Source organism: Musa acuminata, chromosome BXJ3-10, assembly GCF_036884655.1.
Source record: "Musa acuminata AAA Group cultivar baxijiao chromosome BXJ3-10, Cavendish_Baxijiao_AAA, whole genome shotgun sequence".
NCBI classification, from domain to species: Eukaryota; Viridiplantae; Streptophyta; class Magnoliopsida; order Zingiberales; family Musaceae; genus Musa; species Musa acuminata.
Genome location: NC_088358.1, coordinates 4161904 through 4176234, shown reverse-complemented (window position 1 = coordinate 4176234; position 14331 = coordinate 4161904).

Genomic DNA, 14331 nt, shown 5'->3' with positions numbered 1-14331 from the left:
CTCTGCCCGCGGGTCCAGCACCCGCAAGCGTCGCCCTTGCGCGCGGGCACAGTGCCCGCACGTAGGTGGCCGCCTTGCCTGTAGCCCTGCTTACTAGCGCCGTGTGGCAACTATCGCGAGTGGGGCACCCGCGGGCTGCTAGTCCCACCGGCTGTTGTAGGCGTAGCCCTTGTGCTGCCTGCCTTCAGCTACGCTATAAGCACGCAAATCGAGGGCAGCAACTGTTGTTGCCCTTCCTTGTTTTTGCGCCAACGATTTTGACATCAAAATTCTTCCTAAACACAACACACGTAGTTCAAAACCAATCATTCGCACGAACAACCTGGCTTTGATACCATTGTTGGAAAATCTTGGGGGCGACATCACATGCACAGTGGAAGAACAAGAAAACAAAATCCTTGATTTCCAAAAGAGGTGTTCGTCATCATGCGAAGATTGGTGCCCAAAATCCGTGAAACTTAAAACTGCGTATAGAGTAGATTGTGTTACCTAGGAGATCGATTATCCCTATTTCCTCGCAGATCTTTAGGAGAGGGTGAAGGAGGTCAAGCGTCCTCCTCTCTAGCGGTGATCCACACAGTAGGGCTGCGACGACGCTCCTCAAAACTCCAGGCCTACTCTGAGGTGGAGAGGGGGAGGAGAATAGGAGAGGCAAGCAAAGGCTCTAGCCTATGAGGCTCTGAATCCCTCCTTTTTATAGAAGTCCCCTATCAAACCCTAATGGGTCCTCCCCTAGTGGTGTAACATCCCCCATTTTTAAAAATTTAGTAAATGGTTTGTTTGTAAAAAATAAGGATTATTTAATAATTATTTTATATTCAATGATATTATATTAAAAGTTTATGGCTAGGGACCTAAGAGTAAATATTAGAAGTTTGATATAATTTATGAAAGATTCAGATTTAAGTTATATATATATATATATATATATATATATATATATATATATATATATATTATATATATATATATAGTGGACATGTGTCACTAGCTAACCTAAGGTTGGTGCCACTTATCTTTGCTCTAAAGATGACACCTAGCCCCTTTCATGCATGCATGACACCTGGCAACTTTTGCATTAGCCAAAACCCAAATAATTAGATGAAAGGTTAAAGAAACCAAACCTGAAGAGTTGCAGCCAACGTGAGTTTGAGAAAAGAAGAAGAAGAAGAAGAAGAAGAAGAAGAAGAAGAAGAAGAAAAAGAAGAGCTTGAGGTTTTTCATCAATTTTCTTACATTTGGGATTCAAATAGTTTTAAGGCAAGTGTTCTAACCCCATCCCACAATAACCTTAATCTCTTTTTCCATTTTTATTCTGTAAAATTTGAAAGATTTCAACTAAGAACTAGACCTTCTTTCGTTTTGATATAAAGCTATGAATCTGTAATTTTTCGGTAATCTGACCTCTATGCAATGTTTCGGTCATAACATTTTGTAATAAACTCTGATTTAGACAAGACCTATTCCATTTGAAAGTAGACAAAAAAATATTTATTTTGATACTAAGATCGAATGATTTGGAATTTAAATGCCTACTAAGACATCTGTTTAAAGTAACCCTACAGATTCTGCAAAATAGGGACTGAAATTTCTGACCTCTTGTTGCTTAACTACTTATAACTTTCTGCTGTGAAATCAGATTCATACAAAGTATGATTTATTCGAAGCTAGACTCAAAATTCTTTCTGTTTATATCTGATTTGAAATTTTTGGAGTACAATTGCTAACTGAAACATCTACTTTCATCGACCCTATGGATTCAGTAAAACAGAGCTAATATTTTCAGACCTTTCGCTACGAAATTATCTGTAATTCCCTGTTGTAAATTCCAATTCTTGTTAAACTTAATTTTCCTAAAACTAGATTGACAAATCTTTCTAATGACACCTATTTTGTATAAATTGGAGCATAATTGGTTATCTAAATAGTTCATACAATGTTCCTATCAAATTCTGCCAGAATCGAGCTTTGGTCGATTTCGGCTTTCCTTGTTTCTTCTCTTTGGAAATCGATTTCGGCAAAAACTCTTACTTCATTTAAGCTTTACATTATACCTTAAATTCCTGTTTACTTTTGTCCTTATTTATTTGTACATCTGCAGCTATCATCTAAAGATCATGTTTGCATCGTAATGATTCGGCACATGCATCCCATTGTTCCGCATTTGCTTTCAATATGTGCCTCTTCCAGTTTCATTTCTTTGGACATTGAAATTATCTAACTTTCTTATTTCAATTGAGCTATATATGGTTTCTTGAAATCCTTGTTTGCTCTTGCTTTTGTTTCCTTTCAAATCTGAATATATTGTGAAAGATTATGTTTGTATCGTATTGACTCGAAAGGCATATGTACATTTCGTTATTCCGCATGTGCTTCCAATATATGCTAATTTCATTATTCATACTGTTCCTTTGTACTCCGGTGTTCGTGGGATAAATGTGAACCTTTACCAGAAATGGTAAAGGGAGTTATGCTTAGAGCCCGCGATGCTCTACCGGTCCCCTATGACTTCACTCAGACGTGGGTGGATGGAGCTTCCAGACGTGGGAGACTTATGTTTGTTGGTCATTCAGAAATGGATGGACCATATTATGTTATGATCCCACTTCACCTTCTATGTGTTTGATATGATATCCAAAGCTTTGGCTATGTTTCTATGCATGCTTTGGATAAGAATGAAATGAATGCTTCGTCATGTGACATTTGAGCTTATATTCATGTTTTGTTCTTTGATATATTTCCGAAATGTTATAAGTCTTTGTTATACCTTGAAAGCTACCATATGTCATCGATATGCTCCTTATGCCAATGATATGCTCCAATTACCTTTCCTCGATTGTATGAATAAAACGTGCTTCGAACGATATGATATTGTAATTCTGCATTCAAACAAAACATGCTACTGTTTCATCTTGTATCTCTGCTTTGTATTTTGATACCTCATTTGTTTGAAAAATGTCCTCTTTGCTATGGATATGTTAGTCATTTGCTGAGCTTTATATGCTCACCTAGTTGCTATATAAATTTTTCAGGATAGCTTATCGCTCACTAAAATATGTAAATTGGGTTGAGGCAGTGGAAGACTAGAAGATTTTGGGGCAAATATTTTGTACTTGATAGGTTGATGTTGTATAAGTTCTTTTTGGGTGTAATGAAATATCAATGACAAATCTAGATTGATGTATCTTGTAAATATTTTAGAAGTACCTCTTATGTCAGGATTTTGGAAATGTTAGGTCTAAACTGTGTACTGATATAAACATGTAGTACATATTGGTTTTGCGATTGCATTAATTGCCCCGCTTATGGATTTATGATATAGTCATGGTTTAGTTAAGTTGATTTTGGATTTTAAGAATCATCTAGTGACATGATGTATGATTATAGACTGCACAGTTTTTGTGAATTGTGGATTGTAGAGGTGAATGACTTGAATGTTTTTTTTCTTAGTGACCTCAAATGTGTGATTGGATCCTGGATTGTTTGTTGAATTAAATATTATCAATCTTGAATTAGGTTCACACCTCCTAAATGAGAATTAAATTCGGGGGGCGTGAGAGAGTGGTATCAGAGCATGATTTGAGAATCACTAAGATTATTATTATTATTATTATTTTGATATGCTAGATACACAAAAAGAATTTGGTGGTTTAGTGAATTTTATTCAGAGATTGATCAAAAAAAAAAATTCTCTTTTGTTGTTTTTAGGAAGCGAGGATGACGAGGACATCTAGTTCTCCTATTGCATCTACTGCTGATCAATTAAGTGGAATTCTGAGAACTCTGGAGACTATGACACAAGTGATGCAACAACAAGTCCAACAAGGGGGAAATAATGGAACAGGGGCATCAAACCATACTGGGTTGGGAATTGAACAGTTTAAGAAGCTTAATCCTCCTAGTTTTAGTGGTGAGCCTGATCCAATGACAGCAGAATGATGGATGATGCAGATAGAAAAAATATTTGATGTCTTAAATTACCCTGAAGACCAAAAGGTTTCTCTTGCAGCCTTTATGTTGGAAGGAGAGGCCGAGCACTGGTGGAGAATGATTAAAAGGATTTCTGAAATCAAACATGAGCCAATCACATGGAAGACATTCATAGAAAAGTTTAACGATAAATATTTTTCAGATTGTATTAGAGAGCAGAAAGAATTGGAGTTCTTGGATCTCATCCAGGGAAATTTGACAGTTGCAAAGTATGAATCCAAATTCACTGAGCTCTCCAGATTTGCCACTCATATAACTGATGATGAAATTAGAAAAGCAAAAAATTTTGAAAGGGGTCTAAGGCCAGCTATAAGAAGTCGAATATCAGCATTAAAACTCCAAGCTTATGCCGATGTGGTCAAAAGGGCTTTGATAATTGAAAGAGACTTGGAGGAAATTCAAGAAATCAGGGACAAGAAAGATAAGAAGTTTATCAGCAAAAGTAAGAGAGGGAATAAATCTGAAACAAGTTATAAGAGGGTCAAGATGTCTAGATTTGAGAAAGAAAAACCACCACAGAGGACTCATTCATGTGCTAAATGTGGATTAAATCATGAAACAAGTCAATGTTTTCGGACGACTGGAGCTTGTTTTGCTTGCGGGAAATTAGATCATTAAGTAAGAGATTGTCCACTGAACAAGAAGAAAGAGCCACTGCCTCCTAAGTCAACAGCCTATGCTAGAGTATATGCTATTACTGAACAAGATTCCAGAGCCTCTAAATCAGTGGTTGAAGGTATTCTTCATGTTTCTAAAAGAAATGCAAAAGTTTTGTTTAATCCTGGTTCCAACTTATCTTTTGTTTCACAACACTTTGCTTGTTACTTGGGCATTGAACCTAGACCCTTGGATTATATGTTATATGTAACTACTGCTGTTGGGGATTCTTTGACAACAAACTTGGTTTATCCATCTTTGTTTGATTTCTATCGGAGAATGTGAACTTCTTGCTGATTTGATTCTCCTAGAGATCCAGGGTTTTGATATTATACTTGGCATGGATTGGCTATCTTCCTATCATGCTAGTGTTGATTGCTATACAAAAATAATTACTTTCTGCATACCAGATCAGCCTATATTTTACTTTGAGGGTATTAGGCATGATTTGCCTCCTTGCTTGATATCAGCACTTCAAGCTTATCATTTTATGCAGAAGGGTTGTTTTTGTTATATAGTGTGTGTAAAGGAGCATTCAAATCAAGAAACTCACCTAAATAAAATTACAGTGGTCAAAGAGTTCCCTGATGTATTTCCAGATGACTTGCCTGGTTTATCTCCAGATAGAGAGGGTGAATTTACTATTGATTTGGTCCTTGGGACAACCCCAATATCTAAGCCTCCTTACAGAATGGCACCACTTGAGTTAAAGGAATTGAAAAAGCAACTACAAGAACTATTAGATAAGGGTTTCATTCGACCCAGTGTTTCACCATGGGGTGCTCCGGTGCTATTAGTTAAGAAGAAGGATGGAACGTTAAGGCTTTGTATTGATTATAGACAATTGAATCAGGTGACCATCAAAAACAAGTATCCCCTACCCAGAATTGATGATTTGTTTGATCAATTGCAGGGTGCACAAGTATTCTCCAAGATTGATTTAAGGTCAGGTTACTATCAGTTGAAGATCATGAAAGAGGATATTCCAAAAACAGCTTTTAGAACTCGATATGGTCACTATGAATTCTTAGTGATGCCTTTTGGTTTAACTAATGCCCCTGCAGCTTTTATGGAACTGATGAATAGGATATTTCAGCCATTCTTGGACGATTGTGTGATTATATTCATTGATGACATATTAGTATATTCAAGGAGCAATCAGGAGCTTGAGGAACACTTGAGAAATATATTGTCCATACTAAGAGAAAAGAAGTTGTATGCAAAGTTCAGCAAATGTGAATTTTGGTTGAATGAAATTACTTTCTTAGGCCATGTGATTTCAGGGAAGGGTATATCTGTTGATCCAAAGAAAATGGAAGCTATGGTTAAGTGGGAAGTACCAACAAATGTGACAAAAGTTAGAAGTTTCTTGGGTATGGTAGGTTATTATAGGAGATTTGTGGAAGGATTTTCTTGAATCGCTCAACCTCTCACCAAACTCACTCAAAAGAATGTGAAATTTATATGGGGTGATGATTGTGAGCAAAGTTTTCAAGAGTTAAAAAGGATTATGATTGTACCATTCGTTATCACCCGGGTAAAGCTAATGTTGTAGCAGATGCCCTTAGTAGAAAATCTACAAGTTTTATGGTGACTTTGGTTGTGAAGCAATGGAAGTTATTAGAAGAGAATTATGATTCGAATGTTATGAGAAAAGGGCAAGACTCAATGATATTAATGGCCTCCATCCAAGTGCAATCTGATCTCATTCAACAAATTAAAGGAGGACAACTACGAGATCGACGCTTGATCTGCTTAAGGAATGAAGTAAAAAAGGGATTGAAACTGAATTTTCGAGTTTCAGAGGATGGCCTATTGAGATTTGGGGATAGAATATGTGTTCCAAATGACTCAGATATCAAAAATCAAATCCTGAGGGATGGTCATAATTCAAAGTACACCATGCATCCTGGTAGCACTAAGATGTATAGAGATCTCCAAAGTCAATATTGGTGGGAAGGCTTGAAGAAGGAGATTGCAATATATGTTTCAAAGTGTTTGACTTGTCAGCAAATCAAAGTAGAACACCAAAGACCTAGAGGTTTATTGCAACCTTTAATATTCCTAAATGGAAATGGGAATGTATTACCATGGACTTTATTTCAGGACTACCCCGAACTTCTAGAAAGCATGATGCTATTTGGGTTATCATTGATAGGTTAACGAAATCTACAAATTTCCTACCGATCGATATAACTTATTCTCTTGAAAAGCTTGCAGATTTATATATAAATGAAATAGTAAGACTTCATGGTGTTCCAAAGGAGATAATCACTAACAGAGACTCTAGATTTCTATCTAGATTTTGGAGAAGGTTACAGGAATCTATTGGCACTAAAGTCAAGTTTAGCACTGCTTATCACCCTCAAACTGATGGTGATTGATAAAGACTTGTCTTATGTGGAAGAGCTCACTCAGATTGTTGATAAAAAAAGAAAAGATCTTGAGGAATCGGGTTATCCCTCTAGTTAAAGTGATCTGGAGATATCATTCTAGAGAGGAAACAACATGGGAGCTTGAGGAAGAAATGATGAAAGCTTATCCTCATCTTTTCGTCGAATGAGATATGATAAATTTAGAGGACTAAATTTTTCTTTAAGGAGGGGAGAGTGTAACATCCCCCATTTTTAAAAATTTAGTAAATGGTTTGTTTGTAAAAAATAAGGATTATTTAATAATTATTTTATATTCAATGATATTATATTAAAAGTTTATGGCTAGGGACCTAAGAGTAAATATTAGAAGTTTGATATAATTTATGAAAGATTCAGATTTAAGTTAAAATATATATATATATATATAGTGGACATATGTCACTAGCTAACCTAAGGTTGGTGCCACTTATCTTTGCTCTAAAGATGACACCTAGCCCCTTTCATGCATGCATGACACCTTGCAACTTTTGCATTAGCCAAAACCCAAATAATTAGATGAAAGGTTAAAGAAACCAAACCTGAAGAGTTGCAGCCAACGTGAGTTTGAGAAAAGAAGAAGAAGAAGAAGAAGAGCTTGAGGTTTTTCATCAATTTTCTTACATTTGGGATTCAAATAGTTTTAAGGCAAGTGTTCTAACCCCATCCCACAGTAACCTTAATCTATTTTTCCATTTTTATTCTACAAAATTTGAAAGATTTCAACTGAGAACTAGACCTTCTTTCGTTTTGATATAAAGCTATGAATCTGTAATTTTTCGGTAATCTGACCTCTATGCAATGTTTCAGTCATAACATTTTGTAATAAACTCTGATTTAGACAAGACCTATTCCATTTGAAAGTAGAAAAAAAAATATTTACTTTGATACTAAGATCGAATGATTTGGAATTTAAATGCCTACTAAGACTTCTGTTTAAAGTAACCCTACAGATTCTGCAAAACAGGGACTGAAATTTCTGACCTCTTGTTGCTTAACTACTTATAACTTTCTGCTGTGAAATCAGATTCACACAAAGTATGATTTATTCGAAGCTAGACTCAAAATGCTTTCTGCATATACCTGATTTGAAATTTTTGGAGTACAATTGCTAACTGAAACATCTGCTTTCATCGACCCTATGGATTCAATAAAATAGAGCTAATATTTTCAGACCTTTCGCTACAAAATTATCTGTAATTCCCTGTTGTAAATTCCAATTCTTGTTAAACTTGATTTGCCTAAAACTAGATTGATAAATCTTTCTAATGACACCTATTTTGTATAAATTGGAGCATAATTGGTTATCCAAATAGTTCATACAATGTTCCTATCAAATTCTACCAGAATCGAGCTTTGGTCGATTTCGGTTTTCCTTGTTTCTTCTCTTTGGAAATCGATTTTGGCAAAAACTCTTACTTCATTTAAGCTTTACATTATACCTTAAATTCCTGTATACTTTTGTCCTTATTTATTTGTACATCTGCAGCTATCATCTAAAGATCATGTTTGCATCGTAATGATTCGGCACATGCATCCCATTGTTCCGCATTTGCTTTCGATATGTGCCTCTTCCAGTTTCATTTCTTTGGACATTGAAATTATCTAACTTTCTTATTTCAATTGAGCTATATATGGTTTCTTGAAATCCTTGTATGCTCTTGCTTTTGTTTCCTTTCAAATCTGAATACATTGTGAAAGATTATGTTTGTATCGTATTGACTCGAAAGGCATATGTACATTTCGTTGTTCCGCATGTGCTTCCAATATATGCTAATTTCATTATTCATACTGTCCCTTTGTACTCCGGTGTTTGTGGGATAAATGTGAACCTTTACCAGAAATGGTAAAGGGAGTTATGCTTAGAGCCCGTGATGCTCTGCCGGCCCCGTATGACTTCACTCAGACGTGGGTGGATGGAGCTCCCAGACGTGGGAGACTTATGTTTGTTGGTCATTCAGAAATGGATGGACCATATTATGTTATGATCCCACTTCACCTTCTATGTGTTTGATATGATATCCAAAGCTTTGGCTATGTTTCTATGCATGCTTTGGATAAGAATGAAATGAATGCATCGTCATGTGACATTTGAGCTTCTATTCATGTTTTGTTCTTTGATATATTTCTGAAATGTTATAAGTCTTTGTTATACCTTGAAAGCTACCATATGTCATCGATATGCTCCTTATGCCAATGATATGCTCCAATTACCTTTCCTCGATTGTATGAATAAAACATCCTTCGAACGATATGATATTGTAATTTTGCATTCAAACAAAACATGCTACTGTTTCATCTTGTATCTCTGCTTTGTATTTTGATACCTCATTTGTTTGAAAAATATCCTCTTTGCTATGGATATGTTAGTCATTTGCTGAGCTTTATATGTTCACCCCGTTGCTATATAAATTTTTCAGGATAGCTTATCGCTCACTAAAATATGTAAATTGGGTTGAGGCAATGGAAGACTAGAAGATTTTGGGGCAAATATATTGTACTTGATAGGTTGATGTTGTATAAGTTCTTTTTGGGTGTAATGAAATATCAATGACAAATCTAGATTGATGTATCTTGTAAATATTTGAGAAGTACCTCTTATGTCAGGATTTTGGAAATGTTAGGTCTAAATTGTGTACTGATATAAACATGTAGTACATGTTGGTTTTGCGATTGCATTAATTGCACGATTATGGATTTATGATATAGTCATGGTTTAGTTAAGTTGCTTTTGGATTTTAAGAATCATCTAGTGACATGATGTATGATTATAGACTGCACAGTTTTTGTGAATTGTGGATTGTAGAGGTGAATGACTTGAATGTTTTTTTTCTTAGTAACCTCAAATGTGTGATTGGATCCTGGATTGTTTGTTGAATTAAATATTATCAATCTTGAATTAGGTTCACACCTCCTAAATGAGAATTAAATTCGGGGGGCGTGACAAGTGGGTATTGGATCTACATCCAATAAGACAAGGGCTCCATCGGATATCTCATATCCGAACCTCTACTCATCGCAATGCCTATCATATGTGTGTGACCCTCTAGGCCCAATATCGAGCTGGCCGTGAGTCATACCTGTCAGAACTCCTTCTAACTCAGTGAATTATTATCTTTGTAATAATTCACTTGACTCATCGACTACGGACGTACTAGGCCACTACGCCGTAGCCCCCAAACGATATAAGGGAATCCAATCCATTGGACCTGTCTATCCTCAGTTACCGTGTACCTATAGTCCCTCATCCATCTAATATCCCAGAGACCATATATCAAGCATAGTGTTATCAGACCCATACGGTTTCTACTCGAGTCTCGCTCTAATGGATTCTCCCAGAGAACTCTTTCTCTCTTAACCTGAATAACCCTGGCTAGAGATTTTTCTGAGTAAGAACACATGGGATATTCCTCTCATGACGCCGAGAGTGGATGATCCTCTATCGACACTTAATAGCCCTCGTAAGGTCGACTACCACTCCCAATGACCAATTGTACTAGATCTAGGACAACCAAACCTATAAGTCTGGTATCAATGAGTGGAGCACTCATACAAGACATTCTTGGTGTCTCAAGTCTAAGGACCAGATATACCACTAGGACTACGTAATCGCTATCTGACAATAAGGCATCATCAACCATCCAGCATTCCGTAAGTGGATCAATCAGTGAACTCATTCTCCAATGTGCACCTATACTGTATCCCTAGTGTCCCTACACGAGTAGCTATGAGACCAGCTGCATCCATCATATAGACGGGTATACAGCACACCAGTCTGTCCGGTTATCACGATGTCCCTCTCGAGTAACCTATGACCGGGATTATTTAGGATATGTGTTTAAAGGTGAATCAATCTCATTATCATGATCTCATCACGATCCGATTCCCATTGCATAAATCCAAGGACATCACAATATATATATGCATATATGCAATAGTTATAAAGTGATATACGCCAAAATATAATAAGCAAAAAGATTCTATATCAAGTCACACGTGCCATCACTCACGTGATTGGCTTGCTGGGCACCTATGACTAGCATTAGTGACACTCTAGATACTAATAATTGGTATCAAAGCCTCATTATTTCTCATTTGATTTAACACCTAAAAGAAATAGATATTTTCGGCTTTTAAGAGGGACTTTCTGTCATTCGTCCTCCCTTGTTCAATGGGACGGACTACACATATTGGAAAACTCGAATGAGAGCTTTCTTACTTTCTTTGTATTTAAATTTATGGAGTATTGTGGAAAACGATTTTCGAAAGACTTCTCTTCTAATGAACTATTGGAATGATTTGGAGAAGAGGCCTTTTCTTTAAATGCTAGAGCTATGAATACTCTATTTTACGCCTTAGATAAAACCGAATTTAATCAGGTTTCTACTTACGAAATGGCTTTTGACATTTGGCATACTCTTGAAATTACACATGAAGGTACTAGTAAAGTTAAAAATTCAAAAATCAATTTTTGATGCATAATTTTGAACTTTTTTATATGAAACCAAATGAAACCATTGGAGACATGTACACCTGTTTTATGGATGTCATCAATAGTTTAAAAGCACTTAGTAAAAGTTTTTCGAACTTTAAACTTGTAAACAAAATTTTACATTCTCTTAATAAGAGGCAAAAGATCTTAATAATTTTTCACTTGAAGAACTTTATGGTTCATTAATGACATACGAATTGGCATACAATGCACAAAACGAACTTGAGAACATTTTTCCAAAGAACAAGAAGGATTTTAGACTTAGAACAATCGAAGACCACTCAAGCATAAGCTCAAGTGATGGTGAAATTGAACTCCTCACTATGAAATTTAAAAAGTTCATGAAACAAAAATTGAAGAACAAAAATAAACTTAAAAAGAACGCAATTACTTGCTATGAATGCAAGAAGAAAGAAGTAATCTTGGATGAAACGAGCTCATCCGAAGATGAAGGACAATCCAACAAAGGTGAGGTGACAAACTACGTCTTAACGGTTTTCTACAATGAGGTAAAATACTCAAACGAAACCCTCTTAGTTTATCTCAAAATTACATGATGCTTTGCATGAGTTATTTTTAATTTTGCTTAGAAAAATTATTTTTCTTGAAAATTACATGTTTAAAAATGTAATGAATAATGCTAAAAATAAAAATTTTAGGAATCATGCTTATCCTTCTAGTAATGATCATAAAAATTATATGTTAAAGGAATAAAATGTTAGATTTAAATCTAATGTTAGTCCTATATATGTTTTTCAAGAAGAAATAATGTGTATCTTGATGATTTCTGATCTTGATTAAAACCATGTTTGATGTCTTAATGAAAATGTTAAGAGGTTTGATATCATGCTTAATATGAATCTATGCATGATGATTTGAAGAAATAATGATTTTTGGGTAATTTATGATTTATTGATCTTGATGGGTTTTATGACGAAATTTATTTTTTGATCATAAACGATTGATGCATGCAAAATTGTATGAAACCAACAACATAAAATGAAACATCTCTATCTTATCGAGTTTTGAACAAGAGATTGAAATACATATTTATATTATTTTGAATCTCTTGAGCTATGAAAGTGATTTTGATGATTTGATGATTTAAATTTGAATAAATTTTTTTATCCAAATCATGATCTTGATTCCTTGATATTTACAAATTAAGATTTATTATGAATCAAGGTTAATTTTATCATTCTCCTACAATTCTACGTGGTATTTTCTTAAGAGAAAATTTTCTAAATGAATCATGATTTTTCAGAATTATAATTTTTATGATTCATAATGAATTGAAAGATATTATACATGAATAGAGATCGTTTGTGTGTTCTCTCATGACATCTTTTTGCTATAGGAATGCCTTCATCCATATCATGATCTTGAATTCTCGATATTGATACTTGAAATTTTTCTATGAATCAAGATCTTGTTTTTGAACTCCCCTGTTTCTTTTTGTTATTTACTAAAAATTGAGATTTGTCAAAGTGAATCATATCTATTGATATGCATTAATTGGGATCTTGTTCTCCTACTATTCTTTTTGCTATTCACTAAAAAGAAGACTTATTCTAATAAGCCATGATATGCTACTTGACATCTTTTAAGATTTATGACTTGAATTTTATTATATAAAATTCCTTGTATTCATGAAGTATATCTCATCACCAAGTTCTTCTTAATATTCTTCATGTGATGATATGAATGCATGCAATACTATGATTTTAACATTCATGACTTGATTTTTTTATGATTGAAATAATGATTAGAATATTGATGTAATTATGAATGGTGATTTGGTATCATACATGCAATACTTCAACGTAGGATATTGATGCATGCAATGATGAAATATTCATGATAAAAAAAAATTGTTTTGACATTCATGACTTAATTTTTCATCTTTGTTATTTACCTTTGTCATGATTTGAAAATTATTATAAAAAGAAAAAAAATTATAAAATTATTTTCTTCCCTTCTTTTTGGATAATGACAAAGGGGGAGAAATTTTGCTAGCTTGCTAACTAGCTTGCATACTTTAAGAAGAAGCAGAAAGCTTGCTCATCCCAAAAGATGTAAAAAATTTTGCCAAACTTTCATGTGTAAAATTTGCTAGCTCACAAATTACAAGGAGAAAAACTTTCTAGGAAGCAAAATTGCTAGCTTATTCTAAAATAAAGCATGCAATACTTATGATTTTATTATGATGATGTATTTGATGTATTGCATATCATATATGAGAATCATGATTAAAATTGCATTGACTTGAATTAAATTTAAATTCAAGGTTTATCTCAATTATGACATATTGAAATAAGAATGACACTTTATTTTTATCATAATTTGAAAATTGATGAATTGCACCATTGTTTTGTTATTCCCCTCTTTTTGCCAATGACAAAGGGGGAGAAAGAATTTCTAGTGTGCACATCATGAAAAGAGGCAAACTTGTTATCTTGCACGAAGCGTCGATAGACCAATGATATACCGGACAATATGATTCATGCTTAGTAATAATTGTCTAGATCGAAGTGTGTTTTTACATATGTAGGATTAACTATGATAGCAAGGCATAAAGCAAAATGAAGTCTCGGAGTCAAGAACCCGATTTCATTGGGAGTTCGAGAGTTCGAGAGTTCGTTAGAAGTCCGGACGTTCGTCGGAAGTTCTGTCGGAATTAACTGAGAAATCCCAGAGCTTGCCAAAGAAGCTCATCGGAACTCGCTAAGAATATCATTGTGAAGTCCAAGAGTTTGTCGGGAGTCCGCTAGAATATTGCTG